We start from the raw sequence: 26,771 nt of genomic DNA, 5'->3' as shown, positions 1-26,771 counted from the left end.
AGAAGAGTTGTGGGAATCAAAACAGAGATGAGACAGAAGCCTCACTTGTCATGAGGAGCTTGGGCCTGACCACCACCATGACTCCTGGAAGGATGGTCACAGATGGAAGCACAGCTGTGTGATTTGTGCTTTAGTGACTCTGATGGCAGTGAAGACAGACTGGCACCTTCAGCACTAGCAGGAGCGAAAGAGCCATGAAGCTGGTCTGACCAAGGTGCAGTGCGCAGGTTTTCAGCCGCAGGAGTTCCTAGGCCAGTGCTAAGCTCAGCACTGGTGCCTGTGGTCTCCCCAGAGACCCACGGGGAAGTGAGCCTCGAGGAGCTGAAGCGCTTAAGGAGCTTTCCTGGGAAAGTGGTGGGGTGCAGTGAAAGTGAGGACTGAAAGTGCAGGAGTCACTTACAGGGACTTCCACAGAAACTTCCAAAGGTCTTGCTTGGCTCTGGACAACATGGACCCATCTTGATCATGTTGGCCAAGAGCTCCATAGCAGCCCCAGCCCAGAAAGACAAGAAGGGGCCACTCATGGGTGTGGCAGAGGTCACGAGGGAAATGAAGCAGCGGCTTAGGCAGCGCCTTCCTCCCACATGGTTTCACAAGGTAGGACAGTGCTGTCCACTGGTGGTGCACTCAGGGCGACTTGGTAAGAGCATGGTATTGGTTCAGATGGACACTCGTTTGTCCTCTGCTGCATGGCCTCCCTGGTGTGATGTCTGATCAGGAGTCACCTTAAAAGATATTTTGGTAATTTCTCAGGGGCATGAGTAATTTGGTTCCTTTTTGGGACCTCACTTTAATACTTACACACCGGTGCTTGGAACCAGTGGAAATGTCAAATAACATTCATGAGGGAACTGTATTTGTTCATTAGTGATAAAAAAAATCCATATACTGATATAAGAGCAAATCCATGTTTGCAAAAGTCAACGAAAATATTCCATGAGAGTCAATTTTTGAAGTTAGTTTATACCAGTTCAAAAGAGAGGACTTAAAATTTCAGAAATTTTGTGAGCCATTATTGAACATTAAATTATGTAGACATGACTACATAAATTACATTAAAAAGATAATAAGTATTTACAACTCACCACTTTCTAATTACTTTACTATATTTTTCTATTAGGTAAGATCTTGGGGTTACTTACATGTGTTGTACAGATACAGATAGGGTTGAAATTCTGTACAATGATGTGCTGCTAAACATCTTCTCCAAACTCCATCTTTAGGTATAATTTCTCTAATTCAAGGCCAGTCATGGTAGGAATATTTATGCTACACATCAGGAATTGCCTTACTGATTTGTTCATTGTGTAAAGCTTGCCCGCATTGTCACTGGATGAGTAGAGCCCCGCTATATGTCTTGGTTTCACTTTCATCTGAATTATAATGTTAAGGAAAATGTCAAATAGCATTCATGATGGAACTGTGTTTGCTCACCACTGATAAAAGGTAAGACTGGGTACTTGTACAACAGCAAACTCTTCTTTGCAAAACTCAGCAAAAGCATCCCAGGAGAATCAATTATTTGTCACCCTTCTACCAAAGTGTGTTGTGTATCTACCATCTCTGTGACATGTATCCTTACCCCTGCAAAACTCATAATAAAATCATTATGTCCATATATAGACTTCTCGTTTTTTCTTGGAAAGCTTGTTAAATATTTACTAGCAGATTACTGACTGTTAATAAACCCGCAAAGTTATTAAAATGACGATTAGGCAGTTTTAAATTAGGGTGTAGGTCCTGCTGTAACAATTCTGAGAATGTTAATTCTGTTATCTCTTGATTCTAACCCTTTTGACAATGGGCTCTATAGGAAAGGCTTGATCTGGATTCATCTGCCCTGGACCCCACTACAAGAAGTAAGATGGCTTCTCTGCTATGCAAATCCCACCTTGGCTCTCTCCCCGGATCATCTAGGAAAACAGATGAAAATGGTTAGGCTCATTTCCTTCTTGGATGCACCAGGAGGGATGAGGGTGTGGGAGTGCGGAATGAGGCAGAGACTGATGGCCTAGAGCAGACCCAGAGTACCTGGGGCTTCCCATCCCATGGCCCCCGGAGCAGTCTGGAGGCTACGCATGCTCCACGTTTAACTACTTCTTTTCTTTATTAGAAATGTAAGTTTTATGACTGACATTGGAATGATCAGGTTTACCTTTTTCTAGAAGATCTCTAAAAATACCAAGTTAGGAGGAGCTTCAGTCTGATTCCAAACAATTTTGAGATTTTTCCTTTCTTTTCCCCTCTGGAAAACAAGCAAACAAACAAACAACAACAACAACAGAATCCCATCCTGGGCCTGGGTTTAGCTCAGTAGCACAAGTGCCTGGCTGGCAAGCATGAGGTTGTGAGTTCCATCCTCAGTATCAAAACAAACAGACAAATAAATAAGAACAGAAACCCCAAACCAAACCAAACAAAACAAACCGAAAACAAAACCCCCACCCTGGTGATGCTGTTGTGTGGTCTGCTCCTGGGTTCCTTGGCAGAGAGAAGAGGCCTGAGGTCTCACCCCGCCTGTTGGAAATGCCACAGGTTACAGCGAGTGCTGGTGTAACTAGTTACCTGGGATGTTGCCTTTCCCAGGGCTGATGTGCTTTATTGCTGAAGAGATCTCTGTTACAAAATATCTCTATCCATTTTCTACAATTAAACAATATGTCTCCTTTCGAATCTGGATCTCTCAGTAATGAGGGGAAGGAAAATATCAAGTCCAATTTGTTCTGAACTATATGGGTACCCCTTCACCCCTGCCTCTGGCCTCAGAGCTGCTGCGCCCTGGGGATGCCTGGTGTAGAAGGAGAATGGACCCCACATGAAAGCCAGCCTGAGAGACAGTCTCTTGCTAAATAAAATTCAGGGCGGCTACACTGCTGAAAACATAATTGCGTAATGACTGATATCTGTCTTTTCAACAGTCATTTTATTACTAAGATGGCTACTTAAGAATTTAGTTGTCATAAATGAGTGTTGGACTTAATCAAAAGCTTTTTCTACACCAACTCTCTTTCAGACAAAGGGCTTCTATCTAGAACATACACAGAATTCAAAAACATCAGGCCCCTCCAAATTCAAAGACCCAATCTAAAACTGAGCATCTGAGATGAACATGCAATTCTCAGATGAAACACAGATGGCAAATAAATACATGAAGAAATGTTTAACAACACTGGACATTCAAGAGATACAGATTAAAACATCACTGGGATTCCATCTCACCCCAGAAAGAATGGCTGCCATCAAGAAATCAACCAATATCAAATGCTGGAGGGGCTGTGGGGAAAAAGGAAGCCTTCTCCACTGTTGGTGGGAGTGTAGACTGGTGCAACAAATGTGGAAATCAGTGTGAAAATACCTCAAATATCTAGGATTAGAGGTCCCATTGTCCCAGCAATTCCTGTTCCCCAGAAGATCTGAAAACAGCATGACATGGCAATGTGCACTCATGTTTATAACAGCACAATTTGTAATAGGTAAATATTGGAAACAACACAAATGCCCATCAATCATGGAGTGGATAAAAATTATGTGGTATTTTTATACAGTGGAGTATTACTCATCTATAAAGAAGGATAAACTTGAGGCAAGTTGAGGCCATACTCAAAATTGAAATAAATCAAACTTACATGTGTAAATATTGTACTGTCTAGTGATAGAGTAATAAGATCCACAATGAACTACAGATGTTGTGAAAATGAAAGGGAAAGAAAGTGCTCAAAAGGAAAGAATGACTGGGATGAGGGAAAGGAGAAAAGGAAGAAGGGAAGACAGTATATATATGTAACTGCACATACATATGTGTACATGGATATATACACGAGGTAGATAACCACACCACTGATTTCTCTAAGTTCATCAATAAGAACAGTTTGTGCTTCCATTTTTTGATTGTTTTGAACATCTGATTTTTTAAAAAATTTTATTTAAAAGGAAAAAGAGAAAAAAAACAAAACAAAGCAGTGTAAGGGTACAAGTAATACAGAACTACAAAAAAAAAAAAAAAACAGTAAGAAATCACCAGTTAATAGATTACATATTATCATCTTAGAGATAGTTGCTCAAGTCACAATATCAAAGCATACAAAGTGGACATTCAAACAGTGAGACTGCAAACAGTTGTGTTCAATGATCCAACCAAAAACATTAATATGGTCAGCTATTTAACACCCCTAAACACACTTGCTGTTGTATCTTTTAGAGCACTTTTTTTTCCTTCTCTTTTTTACAACAAAATTTACACATTTTGGGTTTTATTACTCCTTAGTTCTTATTACTTTATTTTTCATGCCTGAATCTTGTAATCTGAACAATTACTTCTCAGGCAACAATAAGCAACACATTAACTAGTGTTAATTTCCTACTGGTTTTTTAAAAAATTCTGTATCATTTCTATCCTTTTGTTACTAAAATACAAAGAATTTAGCTGGCTATGAGTATTACCCTCATCTCCCTGCTCTGTGAGGTGGCTTGTGTACTTCTTTCCCTCATTCTGAAGAGGCATCTGCTGCTAAATTTGCTGTGGAAACCTCCAAGCCTTTCACCTATGTGCACTGAAATGCACTGATAAAAAGTTGTGTGCTGCTGTCGTGCGGTTCTGAGCTTACCTAAAAATGCTATCAATACTGCATATGTTGCATTCTAGTCTTGCTGTGTCATCTGAACTTAACTCATTCCTTCTCCTAGTTGTCTATTATTTCATTACTGACTGAGCTTTGCTCACTCTTATTTATACTCACCTTTTGGTTGAGTGATAATTTTTATTGATATATTTTCTCCAGTGCACAGTTACAACAATTGCATATCTGGATCTCAAGCTATGTCCCTTCTCACTTTCTGTAGAGAACCAGTCTGCTCTCGAGAGTGGTTGTACCAATGCCCAGTGCTACTGGGAGGCTGGAGAGTGCTGGGTGGATACCTGTGGTCAAAGGTTTTTGCAGTGTTGGGCAGAAGTAATTTAGTTGTTTTGGTTTGCCTTTTCCCAGTTGCTAGGGATATGATGTCCTTTTCCACATGTACATTGGCTACGTGTGTTTTATTTGACAAGAATTATCTGTTCATATTTTACTTAAAAATTTTCATTTATTTGTACATAGTCCTTATTTAAATTTGTAATGTAATAGGTTCTGTTCATTTAAACACATGATTCTTATCTTTTGTATTTTATTTTTATATTAGGGGCTTGCAGTGTACTCTAGGATATTCTGGAATTCTCCGTGTAGCCCTGGCTGGCCTCAAACTTATAGTCCTTCTGGCTCAAGTTCCTGCGTGCAGGGACTCTAGGTCTGTGCCACCATAAGCAGCAGAAATTCTTACTCTTGACCCTTCTCTTTCATGAATCAGTTCCCCATCTTTCTATTATTTTAATTTTTGTCTTTTTAATAAATCAGAATTTATTTTTGTGAGTGCAGTAACTTATAGTAGTTATTTTCCAAGGAATAGATCTTTGATGATCACCTGTATTCTTTTAGTATCATTTGTTTCCTTAGATTTTTGACTTCATCTGAGTCAATTTTTGTAGCTGACTTGTCCTAGAATAACATGTTTTTTTTTTAAATTTGACATTTTTTAATGGGATTTCAAATTAAATGGTTGCTTTCAACTTCAGTTTCATGTGAAGTGTGTATGGTTACTGTTATTGCTTGTATTTAGATATCCCCCAAACCTCATGGGCTGATGTGTGGGGCCTTTCAGAGGTGGCTGGATCTGGAGGGTGTGATGCTGGGACTAAGGGTAGATGATTGCTCAATTTATCCACTGTCTGTTTTGGCACAGTGTTGGGAGTGGATATAGGGGAGGCCCTTCTGTGTGAGTACTGCCTTCCTTAAGGGTGTGTAGCTTGAGTGGAATATAAGGAACAGGAAGAGGGCTGCTGTTTTCTCTTACTGTTTGCTGCTCACAGTTTCTTCAATGCTTTGCTTGCTTGCTGCCTGCTGCCTGCCCTGCCATGGGCTGTTTCTCCTCCGCTGTGCTCCTCTGCCATACCACCCTGCCTTGGAGCCAGCTGAGTATGGACTGAAAACTGCACACTGTGAACCAAGTAAACCTTTCTCCTTTAAATTTCAGTACTGGATGCTTTGTCTCAGCAAAGAGAAAAGTAACTAAAACAGTTAAGAATTTTCTTATAAGTAATTTTTATCATATCCAAAAATTATCAATATATTTATTATAATCGTGGTTTATACATGCAATGTATCATTTTAGTATTAATACCCTATTTGCCTAAAAAAACTGGTTGCATCAGGTACCTGAAAGTTCACTGGCAGAATACAGACTTGCATGGTCATCTCACTACTGCCATTAGGAACTCGGCCCTTCCTCTTTCTGGCTGCTTAGCACCTATTTCTCTTGAGACTGGCTCTATGGAAATGGGTGCTTGCTTGCTCATATCCAGCAAGACAGATCAAGAGAAATTCATCCCTGCCATAAGCTATAAGTCATTTTCTCCAGACTGGATCAATTACAGCCTGGAAACCACAGCAGGCATGAAGAGCCAGGACTGACCTTTGGTGTGCCCAAAGCATCTGTCATTCACCTTGAATCTGGGGATGGGTCAGCTTCCCCAAGCACACAGGATGGATATGCAATGATACTGGTGGGCGGGAGAGAGAAAATGGTATTGGCTTCGAATCTACGTTTTCTTTTCATCAGTGTGTGGCTTTCATGTACTTTTATGTGGATCCTATTGTTGTTATTAATTTACATAAGATCCTTTTATATTATGGATGGCTACTGATTTGAAATACAGCTGTGATACTGTTTGTAACTTATTTAACTGTAACTGTTTTTATGTTTTTTCACACAGGAAAATTGGAAAATTTATAGTCAAATCTACCCCTTAAATTTCTTTTATTTCATTAACTTGAAAATATTCTTTGTCATTAATATTTTCCTGATGAATGGTCCCTGTAACATTATTTTGAGATGTGGTATATGATTTATTTCCCTTTTTTAAAATTTTTTTCAACTTGTTAACCAGCTACCATTTTATCTATTACGTACAATTCCCTTTTTCCATTGGTTATTAAAAGTAACAACAGGAAGGTTTTAAAATTTCTTTTATATCTAATGAGCTATCAAAAATTATCATTTGTTTAGCATTCAAAGTTAATTTCGGAGTCTGTTTTATACACTGTAGTGATTGTAGGGCAGTGATTGTGAAGCTTTGAGAGGTGGCCCGAACTGCACCCAAAACTTATTATTATAAAATGCCAGCACCGCAATCAAACCTGAATACCAGTTTTGGCTTACAAAAAACAATTCATACTTTAGCATCATTTGAAAGAAGAATATTAGAACCTTAGATTTGCTACCACTGCCCTAGGGGAACAAAAGACAATAAACCTAAAATATTGAGAACCTGGTGCCTGCTGTGTGATTCCTGTGTATTATTGACTTTAGTGTCTAGAACATCTTTCTAGGCTAAATCTCTGCATCTGGCCTGCAGACAGCTGGGTCACTTGCCCCGCCTCTCAGAGCCTGGACCTGAGAAGGAGACAAGGATTTCATGTGTGCTTCCTGGAGGCCTGCAGGAAAGGTGAGGCTGCCTAGGGGCCAGACTTTGGCTGTTGAGGCTGCTTCCATGAAAATCCGCTGACGATGGCAGTGAGATGACATGTAGAATGCATTCTAGAGATGCTTATGGAAGGTTTTCTTTTACACACCTTCATTTCATTCCGGTGGGTCCAAAGTTCTCACTCAGTACACAGATGGTTCCATTGCCATGTTTCTCCCCCAACCCTTTTCCTAAGGCGGGTACTGATGATAAAATAAATGTTAGTTCGTGGTCTCTCTAATGTGCTGGAAGAAACAGGGAATTCCAGAACTCATTAGCTCCCAGATGACCTCTTCTTGAAACCACCCACTGTGATGTGTCTCCCAGGTGGCCAGGGTCAGGAGTGGGCAGCATCCTCTCCATTAGCTTGTGGAATAAGGCACACACAGGGCAGGATCAGCCTCCTTGGGCGGTGACTACAGCCCTGGCCAGATGGTACTCAGCGGAGATAATTAACTCACTTTCATCTCTCTCTAGGTCTTTTTCAGTGCAGATATTTGGTATATTTCCATAATTATGAGCATCTCCAAGTCTGGTTATAAGTCAATTGCCTGTTGATACTGCTGTAAGCTTCTGAAGTATACATTACCATTCTTGGAAACCAAATGGCTGAGGATCTGTGAAATTCATCTCAGAACTTAATGTTTTACAGAAAAAAATTCTCTTTATTGAAAGACTAGAGTGGTTTTTTGTATCACAAGGTAAAAGGTAGCACACAAAATTGATTGCATTACCAGGTCTGCTTAGTTTTGGGCAAAGGCCTGGGCATGGTTACTGCCGGGGAGCTTGTGGATGCCGTGTTTATTTCTACTTATATTTGAGGGCTTGGAGTTCTTCATGTAGACTTTTAACAGTCTTGTCATTAGTATATCTTTTTTTAAAAGCCAATTCAAATCAATTTGGCAATCAGGAAAAAACTTGTCCGTTAAAATTACAAATTACACTTTTTTTCCCTCCAAATATTGGGATTTCCTTGCCTACCAAAGGGCATTAGTTTCATACTTAGCTTTTTAATTTATTTGCCTTAAACACAACGAAAACCTTCAGGTTGGGTGCTGTGAAGATTCACCTACTTAATGTTGTGTCAGCAGTCAATGGTAGCAGTTTGGATTATTCAGATTTCCAAATGGTACATAACTTACCCTCCTGCTTATCACAGACGATCTATAGTAGAGTCTTAAAAGTTGCCTTTTTAAAATTTCACCCCATCATACAAACAAACAAACTAAAAAAATAACCACAAAAACCCTTAAAAATAGCTTAGCTAAACCAAAATGAAACAAGGAAAAACACACACAGCACCCAGAATGACTTCTCTCTACTGTGACCTTGGTGTGGCTGGAGGTGACGGGAAGCAGAACCTTCTTCAATGCCGCAGTGATGCAGCCATAGCTCCCTACTCTGTGCCTTATGAAAGGGAACAGAACACACCCCAACTTGAGAACCCTGAATTATCTCCCTCACAAGCAGGGATAAGTCTGACTTAGCAGAGTGGGCAGCCATCATCTAAATGATAAACTTTTATCTGGAAAGTGACTTCAGCACATAAGAAATTTATAGCATCATAGAAATTATGGAAAGAAATACATTTACAAAGGCTTGACACACACAGCGTAATACTTTCAGGCTTCTCATGGGTTTAAGATGACAAATGCATCTCAGATCCTTTGTAATTGCTTCCACACATTGAGAGTTGTCACCCTGGCTGAGACTTATGTATCTCCTCTGAAGCATGTACTAAAACATTGGTTCATGGATCGATGAGTATCATAAAAGCCGTTGTCTCTCTTAGGTCTTTAAGAAACATGGATTTCAAAGCATCTCCTTAAATAACTGAGATTGTGAGCTTTTCCTGAGAATTTGACAGACAGGACATATCTTTTCTAGAGACGAGAAATGCCTTCTTGTTCAGTTAGGGGAGCGTCCTAGTCTGCCAGCTACCTGTGTGGAAAGGGAGCTGTTTGGAAGGAAGTCAGCAAACCTCAGATTGTGACTGTTTTCCTTGCCAAGAGCCAGAGTTGTGCGGAGGCTCTGACAGCTGCGCCTTGTCGTGGGGGGATCTTCAGCAGGAGGACAGAGGCCAGCTGTGGCTCTCAGGCACGGTGCCCTGGAATTGTGTGTAACCTGTCCATCATTTGAAAACCACATGTACTTTTTAGATAGCTCCACCAAGAAACAACAACTGAGTTTTTTCTTCTTATTTTGGCTTTCTAAAAAGGATGAAGACATTTTTGCTCAGGGGGAAAAAAAGGAGATAATTACAGATCAGTTTCACATATGATGGGGCAAAGTTACAAAGCATCTGTTCAGCTGCAATGCAGGCATTTTCACCATTTCCACAGTCAGTCAGGAGAAAAGCACTACTTGGATATGCTGCTTCAGTTCAGACTAAAGTCTGGAATTGCTGTGCAGCTTTTACAAAGCTCGCTTTAAAAGCGAGAATTCTGTGTTTTAGCAAAATAGCTGCCCAGAAAGGCTCAAAGTCTGACCACGCCTGTCTGTCTCTCTGTTTATCTGTCTCACTTTCTTCTGCCTCCTATCTGCTCTCTCATGTTAAATACAAAAGTATGAGCATTTTGGGACAATTCGTGCAGCAGGGTTGCCTCCAAAAGTTCAGCTGTACCAGTTATGCTACTTAACATACACTCTTTTTTTAAAATTTAAATTTTATTTCAAGTGGCAAGAAATGCATACTTATTTATTATCAAGTGTTTTAGTCCATTTTGCACAGCTATAACAAAATGCTTGAGCCTGGGTAATGTATAAAAAAAAGGGATTTCCATCATGGTGTCAGGTGGGGAGTGGCCTGTGGTGGGGGACACCTGGTAGAGTCACACCTGGCAGGTGGCATTGGGCTGGGAGCAGCTGCAGGAGAGGTCAGCATGAGAGGACTCAGGAGGCTGGGGACGGCACTGACTCATTTTCTAGGTGATGGTTCACTCTTGGAGCCTGGAATTTCCTCTCATTCTCCTTCAAGAATCATTTTGCACCATCTCCTGGTTGGGGTTATCTTCTGAAGAAGCAATCCACCACCTCTGTCCTGCCCAGGGCTACTCTGCTTTTCAACCAAGCCACAGCCCAGGTGCATCAAGCTTGGGGAAGGGGTTTCTCAGGGAAAAAGTGGAGGAAAAACTCGGAAGGCAGCAGAGGAAAGAAGATGTGCAGTAGAAATACACGGACTGGTGCATCCTCAGAGTTCTCCCTTTAATGGAGTGAGGCTGGCTGTGTTACTAAGGCTCCCTGAATATGCGTTTTCTCATCTGTAAAGTAGGATAATCACTGCACTTTCTGTAAAGGTCAGTGCACTGGTGTATCCTGAATAGAAGCTGACACACAGCATGGTGTTTATTAGTATTTTTACTCTTAAAGACAGCAGCACACACCCCAGAGTAGCACAGGTTTTTAAGCCAGACCACTGGAGTTTGCAAATTTGGGTAGATTTATCTGTTGGAGCATCAATTGTTTCATAGAGGGATAAAAACCAAAACACTGGCATTAGGGGAGCATCAGGTACTGAGAAAGTGACCTGCGCACAGGAAGTGCTCTGTACATAAGGTCAGCCTGTGTGGCCTTCCTGCCCTGTGAGTGGATTTCAGCCCCAAGTGGTGCTTTGCAGACCAGCCCTGCACAGTTGCCCCTGCACAGTTGCTCAGAGAAGGTGCAGCCTCAGAAAACGGTGATGGTTTTGTCTCTGAGTTTTCCAAATGGACTTTTTCTTGGGAAAACTCCTCTTTATAGAAGTATGGAAGCTCCATGCTTTCTATTGTTTGCATCTTTTAAAATTTAAGGAAAGTAATAATTTACACCTACAAATTGCTGAATTCTGAGAATGCCAATGGCCCATAGAGAATTTCATAGGATATAAAAGCAGCACAAAGAATGGTGATTGCAGAGGAGCAAAATCCAGTAAGTCTCAGGGATTTTTTCCATTAAATTCTTGTAATAACAAGAGATTAATGCAATCTATAATAGAGTTCAGGATATTTCAAAAATTACTTTAATATTTGATTTCATGACTCATTATCAAGTTCATAAGACACTTAAAACAGATAGATTATTCTCTCCTTAAACAATATATAGTATGCTTATATATATATATAATATATATATTACATATATATATTATATATATAGTATATTATATATATAAATATATATTAATAATATATATATAATAATATATATAATATATATTATTTCAGAAAGACATATTTGTAGTATACATGTATAAAAGATCAAAAATAGTGAGTCCATTTGTTTAGGCTGTCATCTGAACCTAAGCCTGTGTGTTGTGATTGTAAAGACTAAAATACTTTGATTTGTTCTCACCTTTTGCCCTCACATATCATTTGAAAACACTAGTACTACTGATAGCTCCAAAAATAATAATAACATATCTAAATGTGACTTAGGCTAGGGTCATAGATACAATGGGATAAACTGTGGAAATGATTTATTTCAAATTTAATAAATAATATATTTGAGTGAAATTAGACTTTGAATATTTTTCCATGGCAAGTATGAGATTTTATACCATTTAAGATGTTTAGCTGGGCTTGGCGGTGCATCTTGTAATTCCAGCACTAGAGAGACTGAGGCAGGAGTATCACTGTGAGTTTGAGGCCAGTCTGGGCTACACAGTGAGTTCAAAGCAACTGAAAACTGCACAGCAAAACCCTGTATCAAGAACAAAAAAATGCAACATTTTATTTCAACCTCAAAATATATTTTAGAATTTTCATTCAGCACAGATTTGAAAAGTTTCGTCTAGTTCTTGCCATCTTCCTGTTCTGTCACTCAGAGTAAGTCACAATAAAACAAGAAAGCCACCAAACTTGAGGAATACTTAAATATTCTCTGCATTTTGCATAAATTTTTATTAAAAAATGATGCTTTCTGAAAATGAACCGTGCTCCAAAAGCATCAAGAATGATGTGAAAATACGGGAAACATAAAATGTTTGTGATACCTGCAGTCCTCTGAATATTTCTGATATCCCGTGTGGTCACATCAAGTATCTTCAATAAAATATCCAAACCATTGAGATGAGTGTGGCTTGTGTGGCAGGAGAATAAACTCACCCTCGTGATCATTACTGGAGCCAGCCCTGGGGAAGGGGAGGGAACGCAGGCTGGCAGTAGTGAAGGGATGACCCTGACCACTGCCTGACAGTAAGGAGTGTTCTGGCCTAAGATATGCTTTATGTAAAAATGGGTTATCTATAGGTACAAGCAAGACTAACACAGTGTCCTGTATTACAACGGAAAATATGTGCAGGAGGGAACTTACGGATTTTTTTCTGCTAGCAATTTAAGGTAATTGTGTGTGTGTAAAAGAACTGCTAACTTGGCAGCTGAAGGAATTAGAGAGAGAGAGAGAGAGAGAGAGAGAGAGAGAGAGAGAGAGAGAGATTATTGAACTCTTGTGCATGTGAGGCACACAACCTGAACTGGATCCCCAACCCTGATTTTTATATGTTTAAAAATTGTTTGTAAGGGCTAGGGATTTAGATCAGGGGCATAAGCGTCTGCTTTGCAAGCATGCAGTCGTGAGTTCAATCCCTGGTACGGATTAGAAAAAAAAAAAAAAATTTGTAGCATTTTTAAATGTTTGTTTATATGCTGAGCAATTACCACAAAATTAGAGCGGAAGAGCTCACAAGCTCATAATCTATGGCAGAAACAGTTTGGGTTGAGTTGTTTTAGGTACTCTAGATGGGTATTTCCATTTCAGCACTAAATAACAAGACAATGAGTTTTCCGGAACCCTGAGTATCTCTCACCCCACAAGGCGGTGGAAAGTGCTTCCTAACCCAAGCTTTATTTGGAGTGTGGAGCACTGTATCATGTGCTAAGCAGCAGGCTGAAGACAGTGTGAAGTGCACTCAGTCTCATGCCGTGGCCTCCTCTTCTGCGGAGCTCCTTCCTTTGTATTCTGGTTTTCACAGCAGATGCCAGCCCCAGGGTCACTATTTCTCTCCTCTGAAGTGGTGGCCCATGGGCTGTCCAGGATGCTGGATTCAGGAGTGGGGAGTGCACCTGGCCTTGTGAGTGGTGAAGAACCATTTGCCTCTCACACCCCAGCCTGCCTGCATACCTTGTCTTAGAAGCCAGTGTTGCGGAGTGAGAAAGTGCGGGCTTCAGCACCTCTGTTGACCTTCCACACTGCTGCATTTGGGAAAAGTGCTCCCAAGGGTCCCGTGCTGAGGGCCTGGGCCCCAGGCTGGCAGTGTTGGGAGGTGGTGGGTGTTAGAAGGTGGAGCCTCACCCAGGTCCTCAGGGCAGTGAGTGTGCTCAGGGAGCACACATCTCTTCCTTCCAGGCACATGACATGAGTGGTTTGGTTCCACACATGCCACAGTATCAGGGCACAAAGTCATAGGGCCACTTGGTGTTGAACTGGAGGTTTCAAGACTGAGAACTGAAATCAGCCTTTTCTAAGTTAATTGGTCCCTAATTGCTTCAGGTATTTTGTTGTAGTACTTGAAAGTTGGCTGGTACATGCATCCTTGAAATACTTATATGGAGGGGCACAATATAATTTACATTCATGTTTTTCCATTACTTTTTTCAATATTGATTTAAAATTAGGAAGCACAGCCAGCTGCTCTTTGTGACTAATGGAATGTGGGATTGACAAGGAGAAGCAGGCTTTTCAGTTTGAGTTCCTCCACCCTCATTACCGTGCTCATAACTGCTGCTCTGTTAGTGCCGATCACAACATATTTTACATTTTCTACTCTGCATTTTGGTACTCAAGGTAATCATTAGCTAAAGGAGAATTTCCCTTTCTACTCTGCTCTGAGTTTTCAGCAGCAACATCAAAAGCCCTAGCTTTCCTCATAAGTTGTGCTTGCCTGTGTGGAGAGCTGGGCTTTGCCCACCCATTGGTGGCTTTTCTGCAGCTCTAGCTGGAGTGGTTTCTGGCAGGCACACTAGATGGCTTCCATCTTCTAAACCACATTTCTTGGCAGTGTGCATAATTCAGTACCAGGGAAGTACCATTGCCAGGGAAGAACTTCTTTCTCATTATTCTTTCTCTCTGATTTTAATCCATGTTATTTATTTTTTACTGTTTTTGTAGGTTTTCAGCAACTGTGGGATTCATACCTGTTTTTAAAACATAGTATTAAGATACAAATGACATCCGAATCTTGGATATTACATACACATGTGACACCACCATAGTTTCTCCTATAGCCAATTTTTCTGTCATCATAAAAAAAATGTGAAGTGTCTAGCACTGTTAGTTAACTCTAGGAATCACTGTGCAGTTGTCCAGGACTTAGTTATTTTGCATGAACAAAAGTTGTGCCTTGTACGAATGTCTTCCCACTTTGCCTTCCTTTCACCCTGGCAGCCAGTGTTGCTCTTGCTAATTCTTGCAGTTTGGCTGAGTTCCACAGACAGCACCATGCAGCCTTTGTCCTTTGTGCCTGCCCTATTTCACTTAGCATAAGCTTCTCCTTTTAGATCCTTTATATTGCAGTAACAGCTTTTTTTTTTTTAAGACTGAGTACTCTGTTATATGAACAGTATATGCCATATTTATATGTTCATTTATTGGTGGGTGTTGGGTTGCTTCTATCATGGCTATTGTGAGTAATTCTAAAGTAAGCATGAGAGTACAAATATGGCATTTAGGTCCTGACTTCAGTACTCTTGGATATATATCCAGAAGGAGAATTATTGGATCATATTGTTGTTCCATTTTTGATTTTTCATGGAACCTCTCTCTATATTATTTTCCACAGTGGTAGTACCAGTTTACATTCCCAAACGCATATGAAAGTTTCCTTATCTCCAAATCCTTGTCGACATCCAATTTATTTATTAATATATCCACTTAATTAACTTGTTAGGGACGCCTTGTGATGTTTTGATGCATGTACACAGGGTGTGGTGCTTAAATCAGGATAAGCATACTAGTTATCATTTCAAAATGATCATTATTTTGTGGTTGAAATATTTGAAATCCTTTATAGGAAACCCACTATGTCCAGGGGATATGATGCACCATTAAAAGACTAACAGTGCAAGGCTAGAAGGCTTCTGAACCCAGCAAGTGTGTTTTATCACCATCCAAGCCCTCTTCAGTGCATTTAGAAGAGGAGCATCCAGGCCTTACTCCATCACCCAAAGAATCGTTGTCTTTTCTGCAGGAAAGTGATGGCTGAGTTCTTGCTCCAGAAGGCCAGGCGGCCGCATCAGTCCTGCCCCTCAGTGGGTGAGAGGCTTTGGTAATGCTGACGAAGCACAAGAAGAAGGTTTATCAGAAAGATGGAATTTCACACAAGGTGCTGCCAAAGGACAAACAGAAATGGGAGTGTGCAAACTGCAGGTTTCCCAAGGATTCACAGTTCAGCTACCAGCTCTTTATGGGAAACTCACACAAAGCAATAAAAGCTCTGGTCAGGATGTTATTTTGGGACATTAACAATAGGAACAAAAGTAAATGTACTCCTGGGAAACATCTAGCAAATATTTTCAATGAGTAAATGTGCTTTCTAGAACTATAATAAAGCAGCCTCTGCCTCCAGGTCTCTGATTTTATAAAATTTCTAAAGAATATCTGGCCTGATATGGACAGAGTAATAACATCTAGTAATTTGCATTTGGGAATTGTTGCATTTCCAATTTGGGGCTCATCAAATTTGTTGAACATGGTGAAAGAATGGATAGTAATCATTAGAAGACAGGTAAGCTCTCTGCACCTGCATCAATAAGGGAAGATAAAGAAATGGAGACAAGTTACAGAAGATACGTTTGAGAGGTGACTTGATGTTGTTCTTCAAGCATGTGGAAAATTATCAGGCAGACCAGCAGGCTGAGTTTCCTTTTTCTATTTCTTTTTAAAGCACAAAGAAGGAAGAAATAAGATTGGTCACTCTTTCATCAAATGTCAGGTGTTGCAGGGTATGGTGCATGGTGCATGGTGCAAAACCCATAGGTAATAAAGACAAGATCTTCTTGGGTTGGTGTTACCAAAGAGTGTCTGCTTTGAGTAATCACAAGAACATGTGCAGTTTCTTCATGTTTTATTTTCTCAGTTGTTCTCATCCAGTAGTTTTACGTGGATCTTAGACGTGTGTCACCCACACCAAAGAACACGTGTTTAGCTTCCTTTGCAGCTGGCTGTGTTCATCTGTTCACATCCTAATGGTGAGTCTTGGACCTGGTAGAACCACAGGAAGTTTCCTCATGGAGAGGAAGCCTGTTCTGCTCTCCCTGGGGGTGGAATCCCCAAGCTTCCTTGAGCACCTCCAGGTGGAAACCAAACAGTGAGGCAGAACAGAAAAGAGACGCTCCTCACTGAAGAAGTTCTCAGATGTGCACGTGTTTCTGTCAGTGTAAATTTATGAAAAAAATTTTACAATATCTGTGATATGAATGGCAATCACCAGAACTGTGCAGAGCCTATAATTGGGCTGCAAACACATCTTATGTCCATGTTCCATTTTAAACTTTCATCATTGAAGACAATGCCTAAACTTAATTTAGACACTTGCCTCAAGAATAGTTGCTTCTAAAGAAATGGAGACAAGTTACAGAAGATAACGTTTGAGAGGTGACTTGATGTTGTTCTTCAAGCATGTGGAAAATTATCAGGCAGACCAGCAGGCCAGGGATATAGCTCCACAGCACAAAAATCTGCCTGCTAAATGTGAGGTTATGAATTCAAACCCTGGTAAAACCCCCCCCCCCAAAAAAAAAATGAAACAACAAATGACTGCTTCTAAGGAGCAGATGTTACCTATCTCTCTGTGACAGTATTCAGTGCCCCCCCTAGCCTGCCATGTGGAAGACAGTAAAGATTTGTCTTTACCGGCAGAGAAAGAGAAGAAGGAAGAGGGTAAGGAGAGAGAGTTTTCTCTTCTTAAAGCATTTGTGATTTTCTGAGATTTTAACCTATGGGAGATGATTTTCAATGGAACTGTGGAAAAAAAAAAAAAAGAGTCTCACCACAAACATTTACCACACTTTGTGATTAAAAATTTTAGTAGTATTTTGTCTTTTTGAGACAGGATGTCATTTTGTAGTTGGTCTTGCCTTAAACTGACTTTGTAGCCCAGGCTGCCTCAAACTCGAGGTGCTCCTCCTACATCAGCCTTCCAAGTGCTGGGGTTACAGTTGTGCTACACCACATCAACCTAAAAATTGAGAGTGACTTTATACCTGTAAACTAACAAGTGCTTAAAATAAGTTTGAAAAACTTTTTGTCAGGGAAAACTTGGCTCTTTATTTATACTGAATAGTCAGCATACATAAAATTTAAAAGTGTGAGCATTTCCAAAAGGTAGACAAAGAATTAAAGGTCCTTTTGTCAATAATAAAACACTTACTAAATTTATCTCACGAGTGCAGACCATGCTGAAGGTACTAAGTGGAACACATAAAAGAGAGTCTCCGTGGAGATGCTAAGCACTCGATTCTCCTGTGGGTTTGAAGCAGTGGAGAAAACTGAGTTCAGCAGAGAATCAGACACTTGTTTCTCTTGTCCAGGCTGATGTGGAGTGGTCAGTGTGAGGAGCTCACTCACCACTGGGGGCAGGGGCGAGGACAGGGGTGCTGGATGCTGTGCTCTGACCTCCAGGCACCCCAAGACCCAGGACTTCCCACCCTTTCCCTGTCCTCTACACCAGTCAACTTCTCTCTCAGGCCGAACTAATGCATCTAGTCTGCTGGTAAGGCTCTGCCCTGTTTTCCCAGCACAGTTGTGCTCCTTCTCAAATGTATTTGCCATTTCTATGAAATTCTGGGGTAGATGTGAAGTAAATGTACGAGAAGTCTTTCTAAATATTACAATGTGTGCCAGGTCACCAGGATTTGTGTGTTATTTTTCTCTTTTCACTCTGTAGTGATTCTAATTGAATAACTGCAAAGAAAAAAATTCGTTTCTGATCTATATAGCCTGAAGTACAGTACAGTCTATCCTTCTGCTTTAAAGAAATATGTGTAACCATGAAGTACATTATTATCTTTGGAATATGAGTAACAGGGGCTGCAGAAAGGTTCTTGAGAGAAGGCTTTGAAGTGAAGGAGATATTTTGTTTATCCAAGTGCTCCAGTGGTAAATCACATCCCCACATATGGAGTTAAAGTTTGGCAGAGTTACTCTGAGATTCACAGGAAGAAGCTATTATTTATCTCCTAGCCCAGCCTTGGTGAGCACCACACAAACACACTTTAGTGCTAACCTGAATATTCCCATAGCTGCAGTCTCTGGTTAGGAAAGTAGACACAGGAAGGGGCCTGCTGGACTGAGAGGTAGGGCTCCTTTTTTCACTGAGCACTCCCCAAAGTCTTAACTGTAACACAGCTACTTTTGAAAACATCTCATGAATGATGTTGTAGTTTGCAAAGGTTGTTTTTCACCTGAAATGTTTGTGCACAGGAGATGCTGGTTCATTCAGAGAGTATACCTCACACGGTGCTCAGTCTCAAATGTGTGGATTACCAGCTTTGTGTGGTGCTGTCACTGGTCAGGTGTCCCTGGGCCACTCCAGTTTCAGAGCTCACTGGTCAGACTCTCGAGGTTGCATGTCAGGTTGACCACACAAAGGGCCATGCAAGAAGCACTGCACAGGCAGAGGCACCGAGGATGAGGGCCGAGGAACCTGAGCGCTGGCTCCCAAATGTCTCCCCCTGTGATGGGCCCAGCTCCTCCAGTACAGCTGTGCCAAGGTGACCTGTTTTCTGAGGAACTCATCAGAGCCTGAGCTTGGGTGTTTTTTAATTGGAGTCGTTCATGTAGTCACCAAATTCTAGATCCCTGGAAGAAAGACAGTTGTCCCAATAGCTATGCTAATGGTTTGGGCACAGCGTACCACCTGCATCCTTTAGAGGTGCTAAGTAGCTTCCCGGTTCTGGCCAGGGCCCAAGGGGACCAGGCTCCCTGAGGATGGACAATATCTCTTGTGCATTTGCATTGCTCTAACAACACAGCAGGATGATGACACCCAAGGGAGAGAAATGCATTTGGCCCCTGACTCTGAAATCCTCTTGAATCTTAGCGGTGCAAGACAGAGCACTGGCTCAGCAGAGTCCCATGAAGCAGCTGTTCCCTGTCCTCAACTCAGCCTTGGCTAATGCCACACAGACACACTTTTAATGTCAATCAGAACAGTCCCAAAGGTGTAACCTCAGGTCAGGAAAGACAAAGAGGAACATGGCTTTGCCCAGGAAGAGCTGCAGAGGACAGAAGAACAGATTTATAAACCCAAGCCTGGACATCAGCCTGGATCCACTCAAAGACTTGGACCACGCCTAGCCTGGGAACCTCCTTGAGCTCCCAGCTTGGGCCCCGAGTCTCAGCCCTGGCCTCTGAGGGCCACACAGGCCCAGTAGACAAACAGTGGGATCAGCCCCCAATGGGGTGTCATTGTGCACCCACCTGGTCCCCTGGCCTGCAGAGGGTGGTGTTCTACCCCGAGTTATAGTGCTCCCAGCCATAAACAGGCTAGAGCAGAGGACCTGAGTTCACTCAGTTTCCTAAGCGACTCTTTAAAGGTTTGCTAGAGAGTGACGTCAGAGTGTGTGACATACTCTAGTGCACTGCATTTAACTCCTCAGCTATGGCTTCCTTACTCAAGCCCGCAAACATCACAGAGGTTAGGGTGGCTTCAGATCCTGTGTCTATAATTTGTCAAGTCGCTGAATTCCTGAATTTTATGACCCACACTTTTTTGTTAATTGAATTACTTATTTTTGAGGTAAGTGCAGACGGAAATGCAGTTGTCAGAAACATTGCAGAGAGACTGGGAAAACCCTCCGATCCTCAGCACTAGCAGTGTTGGGAAATCTAACTCCTGGACTCCTGGAACTCAGGCTTTTCATGTGTGTGCACATATTAGTGTGTGCTTAAGCCTGTGAGCATGTGTGTGTGAGTGCATGTGAGTGTGCCTGAGTGGATGTGCACCTGTGTGTGCCTGTGTGCATGTGTGTCTGTGCCTCTGTGTGTGCAAGGACACCTGTGTGTGTGTGTGTGTGCGTGTGTGTGTGTGTGTGTGTGTGTGTGTGTGTGTGTGTGTGTTTGTGTGTGACCAGTTACATGCATTTCTCCTCCCTTCGCAGACTCTGGTCCACTCAGAGAGCAGTGTTTTCCTGCGAGGTTCCCTCCTGAGCTCTCATTCTAAAAACCGGCCTCCCTCTGCCCCACCCGCTCCTCCCTGCAATGATGCCTACAGTCTCCTCCCTCTCCACAGCTGAGAAATGGGATTTCACAGTGCACAGCCTCCTCACCTGGCTCCGGTGCTGCTCCTGAGATGCAATGAGGCCAGGCCAGGACCCCATTCCATTCTCTTCTATAAGGGAGCAGTCTCTGAAACATGGCTTGCAGGCCACTCACCTGTGGACACTCAGGGAGGTTTTAGTTTGGGGCTATGACAAACAGAGTTGCTATAAACATTTACAACTTTTTGCATGAAAATAAATTTTCATTTTTTGATAAGCGCCAAACAGTGCAGTTGTTGTTTCAGCAGTGATTGAATTTTTATCCTTACAAGCAGCTGTCACCCTCCGAGCTCGGCAGAAAAGTGTGTGACAGTTTCCACGGCCACAGGGGCTACCGGGTCACTCCTGGACCCTTCTGATGGACTTGCAGTGCTGCTGCATTTTGGTCTAATTTTTCCTTCCCCACATGGGTGATGTCGCCCATCACATCACATGTGGGCCTGTGGTATGTCACCTCGGTGGAAGGTCCAGTGCTCACTTTCTAATGGGATTTCTTGCTCTTGTGCTTTGCGAACTTTCATAGTTTAGATACTAACTCTTGGTCAGATATCTGCAGGTATTGTTTCCATGTTGTAGCTTGTCTTTGTAGCCTTTTATAGAATTATTCTGTAAGTTTTTAGTTTTGTTATTCATTGTGGTGATGCTTTATTTTACAGAGCTTGCTTTTGTATCATGTCTAAAATCTCTGTTTTTAGCTCTATATCCAGAAGATTTTACCCCAGCTTTTCCCTAAGATTCTGATGGCTTTCTATATTATGTATTAAACTCACCGCCTACAGCCATATTTTCAGCAAGAAGCATCTCTTTAGAATTAGCATTGTGAACTACGTGACACACTAAATGTGTTTTGTCACTGTGTAATTGTTAAGTTAGTGTGAAGATGGCTGATGGGTTCCGTGCTTGGGTACAGAATGCTGTCGTTGGTGAGAATCACAGACTGTGACAGAAATAAACTCTATGTATTTGTAAAGTTACCATTTCTTGAATTAAATTTCATTGTCTTTTTCTGTTCCCATCTATTTTATTTGATCTGAACAACTGAAACAATGGGAAATAAAACTGGAAAATTAACAATGACAGTGTGGCATTTCTTATTGTTTTTCTAGAAATTTGAAATTTAAAATTATTTTAGCAGCAGGCCATTTCATCTGATGACATTACCTTTACAGGGGTATTCAGAGTGTATTTTGGAGGTATCTCAGGAAGATTATTTTCCTTTCAGATTTTAAGTGAAAATATATAATGAGTTTTGCCCACTAAAATGTTTTCCCCCTCGGCCATATTTTGTCATTGGTTTGGTTTACAAGACCAAGTTCTTCCTCACACTCAGTTTCACTGAGCTCTGGCTGTGAAGCTGCTATTCACACCAGAGCCCACTTGCCACCGAGGCCAGGCCACCGAACTGGCTTTCTGCCCACGGTGGCGGCTTTCTTCCCATGCTTCCCACTCGCTGCCATGTGGTGGATTCCTGGCAGCTGAGAGACTGGCTCTCAGACTCCGTCAGGGGAAACAACCTTTAAATCAGAAGCTGAGGTCTCGGGAAGGCTTCCCTCGCTGTGGACGTGGAGCAGGCACAGCTCCACAAGAGCACAAGAGGTCTCTCATGCTGCTCACCAGGGCCTCACTGCGCTGTAGGTAGCACCAGCTTTTATCTTCCTTAGCTTAGGCACCGGGTCCCAGTTCCATGTTTCCAAGCACCTATTAGCTAATAGTAGTTCTTCTGAGGTTGCCTTGGACCTCCGTTGTTTTGCTTTGAGCTGCATTTAGTGCTCAGAAATTCTGTTTCAGATATTTGCAGAGATACCCTATTTCTGCAGTGACCCGCATGGCCCTTTGGGTTCTTGGGGTAAAGGGCTATAAGAGGATGAGAAAAATATAGAAGAGACAAAGCTGGGATCAGGTAGAGCCCCCACTTGCTGAGTGGGTGGAAAGGAACTGCCCCTCACTGCAGAAGTGTTCATTTATACATTTTAGCAACCTACTGTCATGTGACAGCCTGTTGTCCTAGCAACCCACCATTAGGATTGCCTTGGGGCTGGGTGTTCTCTGGGCTGGATCAGCTTCTTCATGTGGCTGCCCCAGGCACTCTTTGTTCTTGGGCCAGTCATGCCCCAGCCTTGCATGTGTGGTCAGTTTCCAGCTTCAGTGACTCCCAACATATTTGTACCCTAATAAATCTTATGTATGCAAATACACTATAAGACCTTTCAGTGCCTTAGAGTCGCCTTCCCTGAGATGGATGACACAGGTGTTCATGTAGAGCCCAAGAAATTAAACTTTTCCTCCCATGAAGAGTCTGAGACTGAAGGGCAGAAGACAATGCAAGAGAGCAAGGAGGCCCTGAGCCAAAGCCCCGAAAGTAAATTTCAGCCCATGAAGACCTCAAGCCCACGCCACGGGAAGGATGAGTTTCAACACACAGAGACCCCAAGTGAAAGCCCCAAGGGCAAGGCTGACCATGAGAAGATGCCACAAAGTCCCGAGACAGGTGAGACTAGACGTGCAGAGATTCCTAGGACACCCTCAAAGAAACTACCCAAACGTGGTACCTCTCAGGAGGAAGGTGAGGCGTATCTAGCAGTTCTACAGACTCTGGAGGCAGCACCTGTCACAAGTTCTTCGACAGCAGTTACATGCTACTCACAGAAGCAGCCCGCTGCAGGATGACAAGCCCTCAACTTCCAAAGGTCCTCTGGTGAGTTCTTCAAAAGGGAAGGCCCTTTCCCGGAGCGCTAAGCATTTGCCGCTTACACCTATTCACCTCATGGATGAGGCCTCCTCACTGTCTCTAGTCAACGTTAATCCTTTTACTCCTGAGTCCTATAAGATATTATTCCTTCAATCCACGGGCAAGAGGAAAACCCCAGGAGATCCTGAGAAAACTGATGAAGAGAAAAGCTAATTACAAGGGCTTCCTGCTAAGAAAAGTGTTCTATGAGAAACTAACATGGCTTCCTGCTATGAAAAGGAATTCTTGGAGCTTGAAAAAATTGGAGTTGGGGAATTTGGTATTGTCTACAAGTGTGTTAAGAGGCTGGATGGATGTATTTACGCAATAAAGCGCTCTACAAAACCTCTGGGAGTGTTATCAAACGAAAATGCGCGCTTGCATGAAGTTTATGCTCATGCAGTGCTTGGGCAGCACCCCCATGTAGTATGCTATTACTCCTCCTGGGCAGAAGATGACCATGTGATCATTCAGAATGAGTACTGCAATGGTGGAAGCCTGCAAGCTGCTATATCTGAAAACATGAAGTCTGGTAATCATTTCTAAGAGCCAAAACTCAAAGACATCCTTCTGCAAATTTCCTTGGGGCTTAAGTACATCCACAGCTCTAGCCTGGTGCACCGGGACATCAAGCCTAGCAACAACTTTATTTGTCATAATACATGAAGTGATTGTCCTGGAGTCCCAGAAGAGGTTGAAAATGAAACTGACTGGTTTCTCTCTGCCAGTGTAATATATAAAATTGGTGACCTGGGCCATGTGACGTCAATAAGAAAACCCCAAGTGGAAGAAGGAGATATTTTGCTGCCTAGCTGATGAGATTTTTCAAGAGAATTATCAACACCTTCCCAAAGGTGATATATTTGCCCTGGGATTAACAATTGCACTGGCAGCTGGAGCCAATACTTTACCCAGTTGTAGTGAAGACTGGCACTGGATCCCTAAGGGTAACTTTCCGGATGTCCCTCAGAAGCTCACAGAAGATTTTCACAATTTGCTCAAGAATATGATCCACCCTGATCCAAAGGAGAGACCTTCTGCAGCAGCTCTAGCCAAAAGTCAAGTTCTCCGGCCCTACCTGAGCACCACAGAAGAGCTCCAGCGGCAGCTCATCTTGGAAAAGTCTAAGATAGCTGCACTGGAAAGGGAACTGAGAAAAATCCAGCAGGCCAGGTCCTCCCAGGGAGACCTCCACCCTGACAATCCTGAGGTCTCTGTGGGCCAAACAGAATCAAGAAGTCCAAAACACCTTGCGAGAAGAAAGAGAGTGAAGTCTTCAAGTTTTATTGATGAACAATCTTCCCCATAAGAACTCACTTCCCACCAGCCAACTTTATACTATAAACCCTCCAGAAAGATATTGATCACCCAACTTTCCTCTTTCAAAATGGAAAAACTAACCAATTTAAATGCCCAAAGATTTCAAAAGTTATCTTAATGTAGCATTTAGAGTGAAGATTACAAAGCTACTAAAGCTTTTTATTCACAATGGTTTAAGGTACAATAATTGGTAGCCATTTTTCTTCCCAATTGTTATATTCCTAATGCTACCTATCAACAACTTACATACTTCTTACATTTTCTAATTAATGAGAATACATGGGTCTCTTAAAGAAAAGAACAGGCTTTGACTTGGTCTGTGGACTAAAATGCTGTTGCTAATTTCTCACCAAAGATCTCCGAAAGAAAAAGTTTGGCTTGAGTTGAAGTAAGACCCTACAAGAAAATGTGTGTGGATTTAGACAGTGCTTCCCATGTTATATGATGCTATTTCTAAAAAAGAATTTTTAGCCCCTCTGAGTAACAGTTTTTGTAATATATTTTGTGGATGGAGACACCTTTCCTGACATTGTATTTAGTAAATTAATAGCTCTACCACTATGTGAGGTGAGGACTACAAATTGCATGGATATGCCTGAGCTGGTTACTAACTTGTGAAACAAAAACACTGCAAATAGAGAGCTCAAGATGCAGTTGTTCTGTCTCAGTCAAGTTGCCTTAACCCTCTTGTGACTGTTGATTGGTTTTGACTTTCTGGATATCACTTCTTTCTCTTGATTTTGCAGAATCTGGCCTTATTTCCTGTGATTTTAAGGATATTTTTAATCCAAATCTCTATGTACATTTTAAAGCACAATGTAAATAAAGGTTTTATCTTGTCCAAAGATGAAAAAAAAAAAAAAAAAAGACCTTTCAGTGGCATTGTGTGTTGAAATCTGTGTAGCAGCATCATTCCGATTAATAAAATGCAGGGATATAAATATAAAACACATTTCATTCGTTCCATTTCTCAACTAAACAGTGTCATATTAGCAAAAAGTTATGTTTTTGCTTAAAAAACTGCATTTAAGAGGTAGATATAATTCTGCCTTAGATTGGCATTTTTGTGAAGAAGGATATTAGTCTGAGCATTAAGAACAGTGATAGAAAGTCATTAATAAAAAATTAAAACTCATATAACTCATCTTTAGTATTTGCTTTTCAACTCTGTAGAACAAATATTAATTTTAAATTGTATTTTACTTCAGTATTGGACTTCAAGGTGAACATTAAATTCATGAATCAGTCATTATATAATCTTGTAATAAAATTTAACAGATAAAATGTTTCAGGTGGCTTATTTTTTACTGCTTATAACAAAGGAAGACAAAATACATCACAATCAGTAATATCTTCCTTGTGTCATAAGAACATTTTTGTAAATATTTCTTTTTATAGACTTCAGAATATTCCATGAAGTCATCATTATATCCAAAATTTTTTTTTGACAAAAAAAAGAGCCATTCCTAAGGTCACGTATAACACTGGTCACGGAAACAGAATGCAGAGAAGTTCTCATCGATGCTTGAGGCTTTCAGCCACCGACCACTGCAGGCTTAATCTTGATAGTGATGATAAAATACATTAGGACTTTCATCCTCCATATGTTCTTTATTATTGTTCTAATGCCAAGATTCCTAATTATTCTCTGTGTTTCTGGCCCAAACTGATGAGTATCCATGTATTCTGATGTTCCCTAGATGCAGTAATTTAATTGTATATCAAGTCTAACAGTCTCTTGTTTAAAAACACAATTATAAGCTGGAGAACATCTTTGCTAATCTCATATCTTGCAGAGTATAATTATCTGTAATCTCTGTTGCCATATGACATAAAGACTAAAGAGTAAACTACTAAAATGCAGACAATCCAGTCAGAACATCAGAAACAGTCAGATGGAAAATAATCACATGAGAAAAGACTTGACTTCTCTACACAT

At 41.4% G+C, this 26,771-nt stretch overlaps 1 pseudogene; it reads left to right on the top strand.

The window, feature by feature from the left end:
• The first annotated feature begins 23,019 nt into the window (after positions 1 to 23,019).
• LOC100726422 (wee1-like protein kinase 2) lies at positions 23,020 to 25,108 on the top strand (annotated as a pseudogene).
• Positions 25,109 to 26,771: the final 1,663 nt, after the last annotated feature.

The sequence above is a fragment of the Cavia porcellus genome, unplaced genomic scaffold, assembly GCF_034190915.1.
Source record: "Cavia porcellus strain 051 isolate PalLab524CR breed Dunkin Hartley unplaced genomic scaffold, mCavPor4.1 scaffold_14, whole genome shotgun sequence".
NCBI lineage: Eukaryota > Metazoa > Chordata > Mammalia > Rodentia > Caviidae > Cavia > Cavia porcellus.
This window is presented reverse-complemented; position numbering and strand designations above follow the sequence as displayed.